Raw genomic sequence first — 13,702 nt, forward strand, 5'->3', positions numbered from 1 at the left:
GAAGGAGGAGCCAGACATGATGCAAGTAGGACATCATTCCAGGCAGCCTCCTGGAGGGGCTGGCGCCTCCCACAGGGGAGGGAGATGACGAGCCCCAGAGGCGGAGCTGGCTCGGAGGCCCCCCCAGCGCGCCCTTCACGTGGGGGTGGGGGGTGCTCAGCCTGCAGCTCTCTGTCCCCTTCCTCCCATCCTGGAGACAAAGGCAAAATTCTCTGGAGAAGGTGGGATGGGAAAGCTCAGGAGAACCGTGACCCAGTCTCCGTGCACGGGTAACACCTTATTAATAGAATTCAATAGAACCCAAGGCAGTCACCGAGATGGGTCTGGGGCCCCAGTGCCAGGAGGCCGAGCATTCCCCTGGGGCAGCCACCAAGCCAGCGGGGGCAGGGTGGGGCCTGGGGGTGGTCTCCAGCAGTTCTCGGGGTGTCTGCCCCAGCTCCCCATTCTTGCCCGGGAGCCAAGAGAACAAAGCCTTCCCTCTCTCCCTCCACTCGGAGAAAGGAATCTTGTCCCGAACGCCAGGACCATGTGGAGGATGTGTCACAGGCCAGGGTCTCCGAGGGGACAGGGCATTAAATGGGGGCAGCAGAAGAGGAGTGGAGACACTGCGTTCAGGGATATTGAACCCAGCCTCGCCCCACTGCTGCCCAGCCAGACCCGAGGGGACAGTGGGGTGGCATAGCCCAGAGCAGCCGCTAGGTGGCAGGAAAAGCCCAACAACTCACCCAGTTCCACCTGTTCCCACCACCTGCCCGCCACCCCTCACTTATTCTCCAGCAACCTTCCCTCCCTCCTCCCCCCAACCCACCCCTCACTGCAGCCTCGGGGACAGCCTTGAAGTCTTTTCATCTTTCCTTCTGCTTTCGAGAAGGCCAAAACTCTCAGGCCTTCTCTTCCAAATGCCACTAATAATGATAATAATTAGTGCCTGCGGCTATTTACTGAGTGCTGAAGAAGTCCCAGGCATTTCACATGCATTATCTCATTTACTCACTCAGGAGCTAAGTAAAAATACTCTCTCTCTTTGCAAGACAGACTAAGGAAGCATAAATAGACTGTCCAAGATCACATGACTGGCGAGTAGTGGAGGCGATGTTCAACCCAGGTCCACAAGTGCTGGGCGGGGTCCTCGCAAGGCGTGCGAACGAGTGGGTGTCGGCACGGAGAGGGGGCCAAGGACCCGTCAGACGCATTTGAGACCTTTCATCCACTCTTCTTACCGACCCTCCCCCCATACCTGACCCCTGGAGATTCTAGGAGGGTGTCTTAGTCCCAGGGTGAGTGTGAAGTTTAAGAAGTTTGCCTGGGGCACCTGGGTGTCTCCGTCGGTGAAGCGACCTACTACTCTCAGTTTCGGCTCAGGTTGTGATCTCAGGGTCATGAAATCAAGCCCCGCGTCAGGATCCGCGCTTAGCTCGGAGTCAGCTTGGGACTCTCTCTCCCTCTCCTTCTGCCCCTCCTTCCTGTTCTCTCTCTTTCCCTCTCTCCTTCCCTCTAAATTGAATAAATACATCTTAAAAAAAAAAAAAGTTTGCCAGAGTGATTCAGGCTCACAAACCCTCGCTCTGGCTGAGAGCCACGGCACCCTCCCCTGACGCCTCTTCTAGACTCCACAAGGCACTCCGGGTTCTCTCCTTGTGCAGGTGGCTTCCCGCGTGAACCCCATTCCAGGCTGGTGGCCCCCATTCAGCCCCAAAGGTGATTCCAGTGCAGAGGGCCTTCCCCCAGTGCCGTCTCCATGTCTGGCCTGGCTGGCTTTGCCAATGTTCGGGAGGCATCTGTCCATGTGCTGGCACAGCCCCGGGTTGCGCGGGCGGGGGACGGAGCGGAAGATGAACAAGACACAGAAGCCACTGTCCATGAGCAGTAAGAGCTCCTGTCCAAACTTCTACAGACGGTGTCCATTCAGAGAAAGAGTGCCCTACCCGGAAGAAAAGGAGATGGAGCCCTAGCGCTCTGTCCTTCACTGACACCAGGGTATGCGGGAGGGAGGCAGCTGCAGGAAGGGGCACCAGGAGATGACGCCCAGTACAGAGAAACTTCTTGAAATTTTGACTCTACCGATCTCCCACACAGGATGGCTGCTGCCAGACGGTCCTGCCCCGTTTCAAACCTTCCAAACTCCCCCCAAGCTCAGCTGTGACCTGACCACACTTATTTTTCCCTCCCAGTATAAAGCTAGGTAGCCTCTCCTATGCTCTACCTGTCTCGTCGCCCCCGAATTTGCGGAATAAAGGCCCAGAAACAAAACCAAGTTCTCAGAAGTGGGCGGGGAAAGCCAGGCTGTGACACCACGTGGGATGAGGCCAGAAGCCCAGGATGTGAAGAAGGGCACTTGAGCGAGCTCTTTATTTCTCTTTTTAAAAGATCTTATTTGACAGAGAGAGAGAGAGAGATTACAAGCAGGGGGAGCGGCAGGCAGAGGGAGAGGGAGAAGCAGACTCCCCGCTGAGCAGGGAGCCCCATGTGGGGCTCGATCCCAGGACCCCTGGGCTCATGACCTGAGCCAAAGGCAGACCCTTAGCCGACGGAGCCACCCAGGCGCCCCTGAGCTGAGCTCTGTAAATGCAGACTTTCTGTTGGGGGAGAAGTCAGCACGGGGCCGTGGGTGGTTCCATGCAATGTCGGGTCCCTGGACGAAGCCCGCTGACCCTGTGGGGGGAGCATCTTGCACCAGAGGGCAGCTCTGGCCCTCTGACACTGTCGGCGCCAGTCAACACCCCACCTTTGGGACATCTTGAGTTACAGTCACGTCACATCGTTCACACTCCTACTTCAACCACCAGAACTCCAACCCCTTGAGACAATTCTGAAGAGGATGACATTTAGTAGTTAAGAACCCCTACTTCCACGCAATCAGGCTGTCCTGCATGCAATTCCAGGCTTGAGGCGGGCTGACTGGGAGAGCAAGCAGCACTCCCGGGAAGGGGGCTGATGTCACCTTCCCTCAACCACCACCACCCTGGCTCGTGTACTCCACTGGGCCGGCCCCAGGGGCAGAGAGAGAGCTGAGCAGGACACAGGCTCTGTTCCTCCCAGGCCGGAGGTCACGATGAGCAAGCAGGCAGACACATGAACGATAGCAGAGGAAGGAGCGTTTGGCCACAAGTGGCTGGTGACAGTTTCAGAGGTGACCCTGGAGCAAACCCTTGAGGGACAAGTTTCCAGGTGGAGAGAGTGACAGGTAAGAGTCCCCCGGCATGAGGGAAGGTGGAGTGGCAGGAGACGGGATGCCATCCTCTGGGGACACTGAGTGTGTCACGACCAGAGTGCAGCCGGTGTGGCAGGTGAAGGAGAAACAGCCTTGAATGCCAAGATGAGGAGGGAAGATTTGCTTCTCTAGGATGAGTCATTGATTTTCTTTTTTTTTTCTTTTTTTTTTAAAGACTTTATTTATTTGACACAGAGACAGCCACTGAGAGAGAGAGACAAGGGGGAGTGGGAGAGGAAGAAGCAGGCTCCCAGCAGAGGAGCCTGATGCGGGGCTTGATCCCAGAACGCCGGGATCACGCCCTGAGCCGAAGGCAGACGCTTAACGACTGAGCCACCCAGGCGCCCCGAGTCGTTGATTTTCAACTAGGGAAGTGACTTGAGCACGTCTTTTCTTGGGAAGAACTTTTTAGAAGGACTGGAGAGGGGAGACAGGACGCAGAGAGACCAGCTGGGAAGTTGCTGGAATTGCCCAGGTGAGAAGAGGGGACATTAGGACATGGTAACGGAGGCCGGATGAAGCCGCAGCCTAAACGGGGATCAGCGTGTGGGATTAGGCTGGTCGGAATTCCTCTTGGAAATCGCTCAGAAGGGGCTCCACGAGAGGCCTGCGGAGACTCAGCCGAGCTGGAGTCTACTCCCGCGCCTCTGGCTGAGCGCCAGATGGAAAGGGCTGTTCTCCAGGACCCACGTGGCACCAACAGGCCCTCGAATCACTAGCACAAGATGCTCACACTACAAGAGGTGGGAGGGAACCAAGACAGACCGAAAGTTCCCTGTTCCCAGCTCACCCTCCCGCACATCCTCGCCCTCGGGGACACACCCCAGACCCAAGGGCGCCACCTGCCACGCGCTCACGGTTGCATCCTAGTCGGGGAGGCGCACAGCCAGGCAGCACCGACAGGTGACATGGAACAGCCTTGGTGACAGAATGAAGGTGGTGGCTAAAGAGAATGGCCAAGGAACACGGGGTGACGTGGGTGGTGTTGGGTGTTGGGGGTGCAGAGGCGGGCAGGCGGCCGTGTTATTTATTTCTTCGGAGCTGTTACCAAAAGAATGCCTCTCCTTCTAGGGGCTTAACCACCCAAGTCAGGCTCCAGAACCTAGCTTTGCTAACGCACCTAACAGTCATCCTGACTGTGAGCGATGCTGCTCTGAAATGAAGCCTGCTCCTCTTTGAAGAAATGCACACGAACACTCTAGACTGATGGGGTGAGCAGAGTCCTCGTGATGGACGACTGTGTGCCAACGGCGGCCAGTAGGGCATTGGAATTGCTGGTTCTGAGTTAAGCGTTTTCCCTCGTAGTGTTGTCTGCCCTTCGTAGCTTGGCGCACCTTTCCTTCTAAAAGGGAAGCAAACTTCCATCAGGAATTCACGCTGTTGGGGCGCCTGGGTGGCTCAGTTGGTTAAGCGTCTGCCTTCGGCTCAGGTCATGATCCCAGGGTCCGGGGATGGAGGCCCGAGCTGGACTCTGCTCAGCAGGAAGACTGCTTCTCTCTCTCCCTCTGCCTGCCGCTCCCCCCGCTTGCGCTGTCAAATAAATAAATAAAATCTTAAAAGCAAAAAAAAGGAATTCACGCTGTCATAGAACGGCTATCAGAACTGATACACTGTCTCACCCTAATGAGGACCCGGGACTCGAGGATGAGCTGACTGGGGCAAGTGGGGATTCCCAGACTCCCCCCGCCCGCTACCCCCGGGCGGCACTTCCAACCAGTCCTGTGAAAACGTAACTCCCCCACACTGGGGTTTAGCTCACGCAACATGCTTCCTGCCCCGAGTGGGGGACCTGGAGAGGGATTAGGTGGGAAGGTGAAGAGGGGAGTTCCCAGTGGCTCCGAGTACACACGGTTGTCAATCAGAGAACCATTCCGTTCCTTTGCTCTCCAAAGAGCACCTCTCGAGAGGCCCGGGGCTGGCTGGAGGGAGGCAGGTCAGACGCATGAGAAACCTCGCCTGCCGGACTGGGGGAAACACGGGGACTGACCGCTGTGGGGGCGCGCGCACTCTCCCTAGCCACAGCCCCACACCACCGCTCACCAACCAACAGGCCGCGGGCACTGGAATTCTCCTGTACTTGCCGGGGAAGGAGAAAGCCGCGTTGAGCAATGGCCATCGGCCCGGGGAACGTTCCAACATCTCTAATTCTGACAAGACCAGTTCTGGATGGGTCTGGCTTGGCTCCCATCACGGAGATGCCCCAGTCACCAGGGCTGGGCCCTCTGACCCTACGGGGTTGGTTGGTGGTGTGAGGAGTCATAGGAGATGGGAGAAGGATTGACACGCATGAACCCACATCTCATGAAGTAATTTCTAAACATTTTTATTTCAAATCTCTTTTCGCCCCTCCCCAAAAAGACATGGGTCAGTACAGCAATCATAAAAAGGAGATACAAACACAAGAGTCAAATGTCTCCCGCACCGACACTTACAAAAAACTGGGAGTTGTACACGGGGTTTCCAAACAGGACCTGCAGCAGCTACTAACGTCCCTTTGTAAGAGTCACACATGCCTATTGATACAGTATATACAAACACCCGGTTCTGGAACTAATCTACAGGGACATCCCAACACCCACCCATCTATCCCCAGAAAAATACCAAAACACACCCAAAGTGCATTTGTTTTGTTTATATCAAAACATCTTTCCCTTCTCCCACCCCACCCGCAGACCCTCCCACCCCATTTAAGATTGGCCTGCAAGTCTATTTTAACCATTTAGTAATTTTTTATAGTTTATGAAAATAAATTATACAGCAACTATTTTAATAAATTAAGCACAAAAAGGGGGGGGGAGAGGAGGAAAACGAAATGGGAAGACAAAAGCCAGGCCACACTTTGGCTTGGAGGAGGGCGGGGGGGGGGGGGCACACGAGGACAGGAGTGGTTGCAGGGGTGTGGCTCCCCTTCTGGTGAAGGACTGGCAGCCACCCTGAGCCCGGAATGACACCCCTCTTCATGGAGTTTCTTAAAAACAACCAAAAAAATGTACAGCAGTGGCTGTGCCACGGGCAGCCCCAGTTTGGGCATTCGTGACCGGCCTGTCTACAGAACGGTGCCTGGACCATGCTTGTCCCTTGGGAAAGGTTCTGGGCCGAACGGTGAGGGGTAGGTCCCCGTTCAAGGGAGCACCAGGGATGGAGGAGCCAGACCAGCCTGCCCGCCCCACCTGAGCTGGGTGGAGCAGTGTGTGATTTCCTGGGTTCCGATCAAGAGTGTCCTCAGTTTTGTTCACACTCTCTCTCCAGGAGCAAAGACTGCAGTCCAGCTGCAACCAGACACTCATGTCTTCCCACCACGGCTGGCTGCTTTTCACCTGCCCCTTTGTGCCTCCTGGCACTTCAGGGGAGTGGGGGGGAGCGGCTCCAGGTACCCTCTAACCAAGATGAAATGAGCGTGAGGGCAAGTCAGACTCAGCATGCGGGACTGGCTTCCCAGAGGTAGATGGGAGTGGGAAGGAATGGCGGGGAAGGGGTACGGAGGGCAGGATGGGAAGAAACTGGGCCGGCACCTACCAGGAAGGTCAAGAAGCAATGAAAAGGACAAGGACAGTATGGAATCTGCATGTAAAGAAAGGTCTTTCCCTGGCAGATTAGAGAATCAATATTTTAAATACAATTCCTTACTCGGTTTTTCTAACTGCAGCACCTGAGTCCCCAGTGTCTCCATCTCTACGGTCCAAACCCCACCTCACTCCTCCCAAAGCTTTGCTCTCCATCTTCTCCGGGCCTCCTCTCTGTTTGTGCTGAGCACGAAGACCCCGATGTCAAAACAGGACAGGTCACGGAGACTGGCAGACTCAACTTTGCCTTCGAGCTTTGAGGCCCACTAATCCTACAGCTATCACGGGGGAAGGGAGCCACGCTTTGCTTTCTTCCTTTTTTTTTTTTTTTTTCTTTTTTAATAAAAAAGATTTTACTCCCCAGGAGCAAATAAATCATTTTGAACTACTGATAAACACTGCTGCAGTGAAAAGAAAGATGGCTACACGTATGCAATAGCACAAATTCAGTGTAAGAACAGCTGTGTTGACAATTAGAGATAAAAATCATTTATCCACCCCCCACCCCCTCCACAAACCAAACCAAGAGGATTCCCATAGGGAAAATGTCTAACTCAAACGCTCCTCCCTTAGGGACAGGGGGCATGTCATTCTCTTAAAAGTGGAAAACAAATAGCAGGTCTCCCCACAATGGAGATGCTTCTAGCATCCCAACTGGTGGCAAGACCTCTGCAAATGAAGACACGCGTGCAGACACAGACACACACAGACACACACACACAGACACACACGCCGACTTTCAGGTCTCCTTCCCGCAGCCATAGAGCTAAATCCCAGTGCCTCGCCCTCCATTTTCAGGGTTCAAAGCCGAGAGAGAGGCAGCAGGGAAGGGTCTAAGCTAAGGAAAAAGTCCCACCTAGCCCCGTTTCCTGCTGGGACCCGAGGGCTTCAAGCAGCCTTGCTCTTTTGGGGGCCTAGGGTGAGGGCCAAGAAGGTGGGCACCCCAGGGCACCCAGCTCTACTCTAGGCCTCACACGTAGACGTGCGAGCACTCAGCACCCTCCCGGCTGCCCCGTTCTTCCTGGATGCGCACTGTGGGCGTGTTCACAGCCGTCTCCACAACACTCCCTCCCCCAGGAAGGGCCGACACCATCAGCCCCCGGGGAAAGGAAGGACAGGAGGAGTAGAAACCGTGAGGGCGAGCTCCTCGCCTCTCCTCTCCTCTCCTCTCCTCTCCTCTCCTCTCGGCAGCCTGCGTGCTGCCGTCCGTGGCTCACATTCACTGCATCTAGGCACAGGCTGGCAGCCAGGCCAAGGCCATCGCCAGTGGTCCCCAACTCCCCAACTCCCCGTCGTTGCCCACTTACCTAGTCCTCACAGCAAAGCCCCACCCTCCTTACTCTGTGCTCCTGTCACAGCACGCGAATTTCAAGTACCAGCAAATTGTAGCAGTAGTTGTCACTTAGCTCACAGTGGTTCACACCTGTCCTGAGGAAGGTTACAGCAGATCAATCACTAACAAGGGAGGGTCACACAGGCAAGGACCCATTAACAACTCGGAAATCAATGATGGGTCCCTGGAGGTGAGAACCTTTTCCAGTTTGTGACTTTAAAATACAACAACCAAAAAGGAATGAGTCCCCTCTGTGGACTGCATTTCAGTTAGCACGACACAGAACTGGCAAAGGAGGAGTGGGTCCAGCCTGGAGAGACGAAGGGGCAGTGCTGGGGGCAGAACCACCACTCCTGTTCCCTCTCTGCTCTCTGACCAAGGTGGGTCCCTCAGCGCTGCCCCACTACCGCCTCTTCCTCCTCCTCATCCCCCGACGGAGGCTGTCTCTCCCTGTGCAACTCTGTCTTGCAGCCCGCTCTACAGAAGAAGGACTAGGCTGCAGCCTGGGCCGTGACTGGCCCACAGACAGATCGTGGACAAGGACACACTACCCTTTCCCAGGAGGAGAAAGAAGGATGGTGGTGAGGTTGGGTCATGCCTCCTCGGCTGGTTTGGTTCTGGGCCTGACTGCAGGAATTCTCCAGTGGAAACCCCTGGTACCACAAGGCAGGTACAAGGGCTCTGCCTCCCTCCCCTGGACGGTGCTGAGAGTGGTGAGGTCCCTGGCCATGGGCAGGAACCAGGTGACTTCTGGCTTTGGGTTCCACTTCACCATCACGAGCCCTCAGCGCTGAGACTTGCCTGATGACTAGGAAGATTCTGTCTAAACTGCAGGCCTGAGAAAGGAGTGACTGACGTGGTTGCTCTAACCTGGGGCTGTGTCCGGTTCAGGACACCATGCAGACTTCTGCTTCCATGCTTCTGTTCATGTGTTTCTTGTCTCACTGTCTTACCCTCGCCTAGGACCCAAAGCCTCACTGCCACAGAGCTCTCCCAGACCGTCTGGTCTACCCCGATCTTACCCATCTGAATTTCTTTAAAGACGGCCCTTGGTTCTTGCTGCCACACAGAGTCATTCTCCAATTGCTGCACGTGCGGCAGTCACTTAAAAGGTCCCTTTAGGCCAGACATCAGGTCTTTCCCTTCTTGTGTTTCCCACAGCATCTAGCCCAGAGCCAGACAAACACACTAAAACACACTATAAAAAAGAATTTTAAAATTATGGGTGGCTGAAATGGTGTGAAAAAAAAAGCCCAAAAAACCCAAATAGCTGTCCGTCAGCCACTCAAGGATCCTGCGGGACTGCAGACTACGGGCTTGTTGCTGGGTGGCACTTTCTGCAAGACGGCAAGTTAATCTGCACTCTCAAGAGGCAAGACTCACAGGTTAAGCCAATTTCTGGGATCACTGTCTTCACTGCTTGGTAACACCACCGTGGAATCCAAGGAGAAAAGAGGAACCTCACGACCAATCAGAGGTGGGCTGTGTTTATGCCACAAAGCTCACTTTGCGGACCTCCTCTTTCCAGGCAGGTAACAATGCAAGTTTCCCCCCTCTTCCGCTACAAGGAGGAAGACTGGTCATTCCATGCAAGACGTAAGGCAGAAGGCCAATGCTTCCAGATGAGGCAGTCCTATAAATTACCAAGACACTAGGGCCTCACCCTGAACCATCAGGAAACCACAAACCTGACGATATTATTTATCTCACGAGATGAGGCAGATATAAGCACAGGGGAACCAAAAGAGGCAGCGTAATGGAACATTTACTACAAAAGAGCCATAAAGACCCAAACAGCTCAATTTTCACATCTTAACAGCAAACCTCTCCCCGGAGTAACTCTATAGAAAAGCGAACTCATAATATCATACGACTGGACAATGGCCCGCTTCAGAAAAACCCAACGACCACTGAAACACGCTGGAGTTTTCCCTCCCTCCTCGTCCACCTCCACCTGGAAGATGGGCTACTCCCAAATCAGCATCGGGCATGCTTCCCATGGAAAGGGGGGCAAACGGGATCTGACTCAGGAAAATGTTTGGGTTGCTAGAAAGAACACAGGAAAATAAAAAAGCCCTTGCTACCTCTCGTCCCCAAAGTGGGACAACAGGGATAAACCTAAAAACATGAGATGCAATGCTCTCCTCCTCTCTGATCCAAAGACACTCCATTAAGGCTGAGACGCTGGAGAGCTTCTTCTCGGAAGAACGCTAGCACGAGAGCGTCGTTTCTCCCCATCCTCCATACTCCCCCTCACTAGCTGACAGACACATGGAGGTACGTAACACTGACTCCTAAGTCATGGGTGCAGTTTGCCATTAAGAACCTGGAAGCATGCTCCATTAACTTTAGCAGCTCACGATTAGGGCTCTCGACTGCTCCGGTGATGAGAAAATCGATTGCCCTGACAGCTGGCGGAAGCAATAGGAATGATGTTACCATGATCAGAGTGAAATGTACAGTTGAATCTCAAGGGGAGGGGTGGACGGTGGAGGAAGAACAGGACTGACTTGAGGTCACAAAACTCAGGAATTCAGTACGACAAAACTAACACAGCGTCTAGGAGAGGTGATTCGGAAACCAGGCTCCTAAACCTTCAAAGGAAAGGATGTGAGGAGTCGCTACTTTCCCCGGCAGAGGCCCTTTGCCAGTTTCTGTTCAGCGATCTTCCCTTCGAGGCTACCCACCCTCCTTTCCTTCCCGAAAGAGAAGGGCGTCTTCATCCCTCAGAAACTCCCACTCGATTTGCACTTCTGACTCCTTCTCTTCCCTTCCTCATCGTCAATGGTGAACACTCGCACTCTGCCTTTGGCACCAGCTGCGTGACTGTCACTGGCAATCCCCTCCCTCCCCTCCCCTGGACCCGGCTCACCCTTGGCACCACTTCCAGTCCAATGGGCACAAACCCCAGCTGCCTTTAAAGGAACTTTTCCATACCGAGAAATGCAAATAACCAAAACAAAACTTCTAAAAAAAGGAACAGTGTTGAGACTTCTTCCAGTTTTCCAAGGAGCTCGTCCAGTTCCGGGACACCACGGGGGCTGGATGGGAAGAGGTGGCGCCCCCGCGCGGAGGGTGTGGTTGTGTGCTTCTTCCAAGCCCCAGGGCTGCGAGGGGAACCGAAGTCTTTGCACGGAGGATCTCAGCCCTTCCAATTCCCTCACTTCTCCTCACTCCCCCTTCCACAGTAGCTTCATTTGGTTCTTCAAAACTGGAGCTTGGCAACCAAATGCCTAGGTGAAAAAGGAGAAAAATGAGTGGCTCAATGGAGAGGAACCAAATGGAGAACAGCCCAGCCTCTGGAGGTGGAAAAGTACAGCTCAAAAGGAGAACTGGAATGTGGAGCGCCAAAGGTTCCCACAAACACTGGTGCTGGCCCAGGATGTAGCAGCAGCATTCGCTGGGGGACTTGAGCAGCCCATGACCTGGACGCCAAAAAAACCTCCTAAAATAGCTGACAAATATATTCTATCATATCGCCTTACTTCGCTCTTTCCCTGTCCCGTACCCCTTAATTTTCCACCCACTTTTCCCCCCAATTCTTTGCCGAGGCCCACCTGCTCCAGGGAATAAGAAAGAAAAAAGGGGCACCTGGGTGTCTCAGTCGGTTGAGCATCTGACTCTTGATTTCAGCTCGGGTCACGGTCTGAGAGCGACGAGAGCAAACTGAGTGTGGAGTCGGCTTGAGACTCTCCCCCCTCTGCCCCCCACCCCGCTCGCACGCTCTCTTTCTCTCTCTCAATAAATTTTTTTTAAAGATTTTATTTATTTATTTGAGAGAGAGAGAGAGAGAGAGAGCACAAGTAGAGGAGGGGCAGAAGGAAAGAGAAAAGCAGACTCCCCACTGAGCAGAGAGCCTGACGTGGGGCTCCATCCAGGACCCCGAGATCATGACCCAAGCCGAAAGCAGCTGCATAACCAACTGAGCCACCCAGGCGTCCCTAAATAAAATCTTAAAAACAAAACAAACAAAACTGGAGTAACCCCTGGTGAGCCCAGCTAGAAACAGCTATGTGTCTCTGCAGCTTCTGGCTACTGAAGAGAGTGAAAGGACAATGCGGCTTCTACCTTCTGATTTAAGAAGGGCATCGTTCCACCTGTTTCTGTCCTCTGACTCCAAGCATCCTGACATGAAACACCGCAGGTAACAGCACACACAGACCAAGTGGCCCATTCAGAACTCCCAAATTAAAATAAAAAAAATAAATAAAATAGAAAATTAAAAAAAAAAAATCAGCCTGACCAACAGGAAGTCGTAAGGGCCAAATTTTACAACATAAAAACTCTCCTTTTAGGAGTGTTACTTCCATTTATTTCAAGGGGCCCTGAGGTCTAAATCAGGACTGAGGACAGCGTGATGCTTATTCTCTGCCACAGACAACAATCCTGGTGTCACACATAGCAGAGAGACCCTGGGGGTTCAGTTCGATCCTTTGCCCATACATGACCGCCCCCCATACTCATGACAAATGGCTCCCCCTGGCCTATACCTCATCAGACCAAGTTCCTTCCCATCTCAGGGCCTTTCTGCTCACTGGACCCCTTGCCCAGAATGCTCTGCCCCCAGATCCTCTCACGGCTGACTCCTGTTCAGATCTCAGCCAACAGGACACCTCCTCACAGGGGCCTTGTCCGGTCATCCACACTGAGTACCACTATCCCACCACTAATCACTAGACTTTGCCAGCTGTTTATTCCTCATAACATGTACAGTCAACTGCAATTAGCCTATTCATGTCTTTACAGGTTTGCTGTCTGTCTCTCCTGAGAACTGCAGCTCAGCGAGGCCAGAGCCATAGACTGACTCGCTCACACGCTCTTCCCGACCCACACTGGGTACTTAGCAAGTAGGCAGAGCTGCTGAAGGCACAGCCAGCTGGGGGCTCCCGCGGGCCTGTGGAAACCACTCCGCTTTTGGACCTCTCTTGTTAAAGCAGTTTTTCTGAAGTGGGACGGAAGTTCAACTCTTTATGCCTTATACCATCGTGGCCCCGTGCCCTGGAGCCACGTGGAGTAAGCTTAACCACTCCTCCTTCGTATTGCTTTCAGCTAGCAAGCCCCTCTCACCCCGAAAACTTCTCTGCTCCGAGTTAGTCATTTAGTCCCCATATGCTGAAGCTAGAAGGCCTCCACCACGCCCAGCCCACCTCCGAACGTGCTGTTTGGGACGGTTCCTCCTAAGGCACAGCAGCCACAGAGGTGGTGCTCTAACGAACAGGTCCTAATTACTCCAGCACAGTGTGTTAGTGTAGACGCGCCTCCGTGGTTCCCTCCTACCTAATTCCCGTCCTGACTTCAACGGCAAAGCCACCAAGCAGAGAAATCCTCCCAGACATCAGAACATTTGTATGTTCTAGGAGTCGCTTCCAAGGGCATACAACTTGCAGGTCACTGAAGACATGACAAGAAGTTGTACACCCAGTCCAGGACGCTTCAAGTTAAAGCTCTGTAGCCTCCCAGAGTTATGATTTTTTATTTTTAAAGATTTTATTTATTTGACAGAGAGACACAGTGAAAGAGGGAGCACAAGCAGGGGAGTGGGAGAGGGAGAAGCAGGCTTCCCAGCGGAGCAGGGAGCCCGATGTGGGGCTTGAT

The 13,702-nt window shown here is 53.7% G+C and overlaps 1 protein-coding gene and 1 long non-coding RNA gene across 4 annotated transcripts in view; one reads left to right on the plus strand and one right to left on the minus strand.

Moving 5' to 3' along the window:
* The first annotated feature begins 2,996 nt into the window (after positions 1–2,996).
* LOC130544727 (uncharacterized) lies at positions 2,997–4,626 on the plus strand. The gene is made up of 3 exons (XR_008961255.1): positions 2,997–3,184; positions 3,387–3,686; positions 4,283–4,626. It is a non-coding gene; the product is annotated as an uncharacterized LOC130544727 (long non-coding RNA).
* Positions 4,627–5,518: 892 nt separating this feature from the next.
* Positions 5,519–13,702, minus strand: part of SOCS7 (suppressor of cytokine signaling 7) — a 31,191-nt gene continuing 23,007 nt past the window's right edge. For all 3 annotated transcript variants that reach the window (XM_026513014.4, XM_026513013.4, XM_026513012.4), the window contains one exon: positions 5,519–11,340. The gene's annotated coding sequence lies outside the window, so the exon portion shown is untranslated. The remainder of the gene's footprint in view (positions 11,341–13,702) is intronic.

This window comes from Ursus arctos, unplaced genomic scaffold (genome assembly GCF_023065955.2).
Source record: "Ursus arctos isolate Adak ecotype North America unplaced genomic scaffold, UrsArc2.0 scaffold_24, whole genome shotgun sequence".
Lineage (NCBI taxonomy): Eukaryota > Metazoa > Chordata > Mammalia > Carnivora > Ursidae > Ursus > Ursus arctos.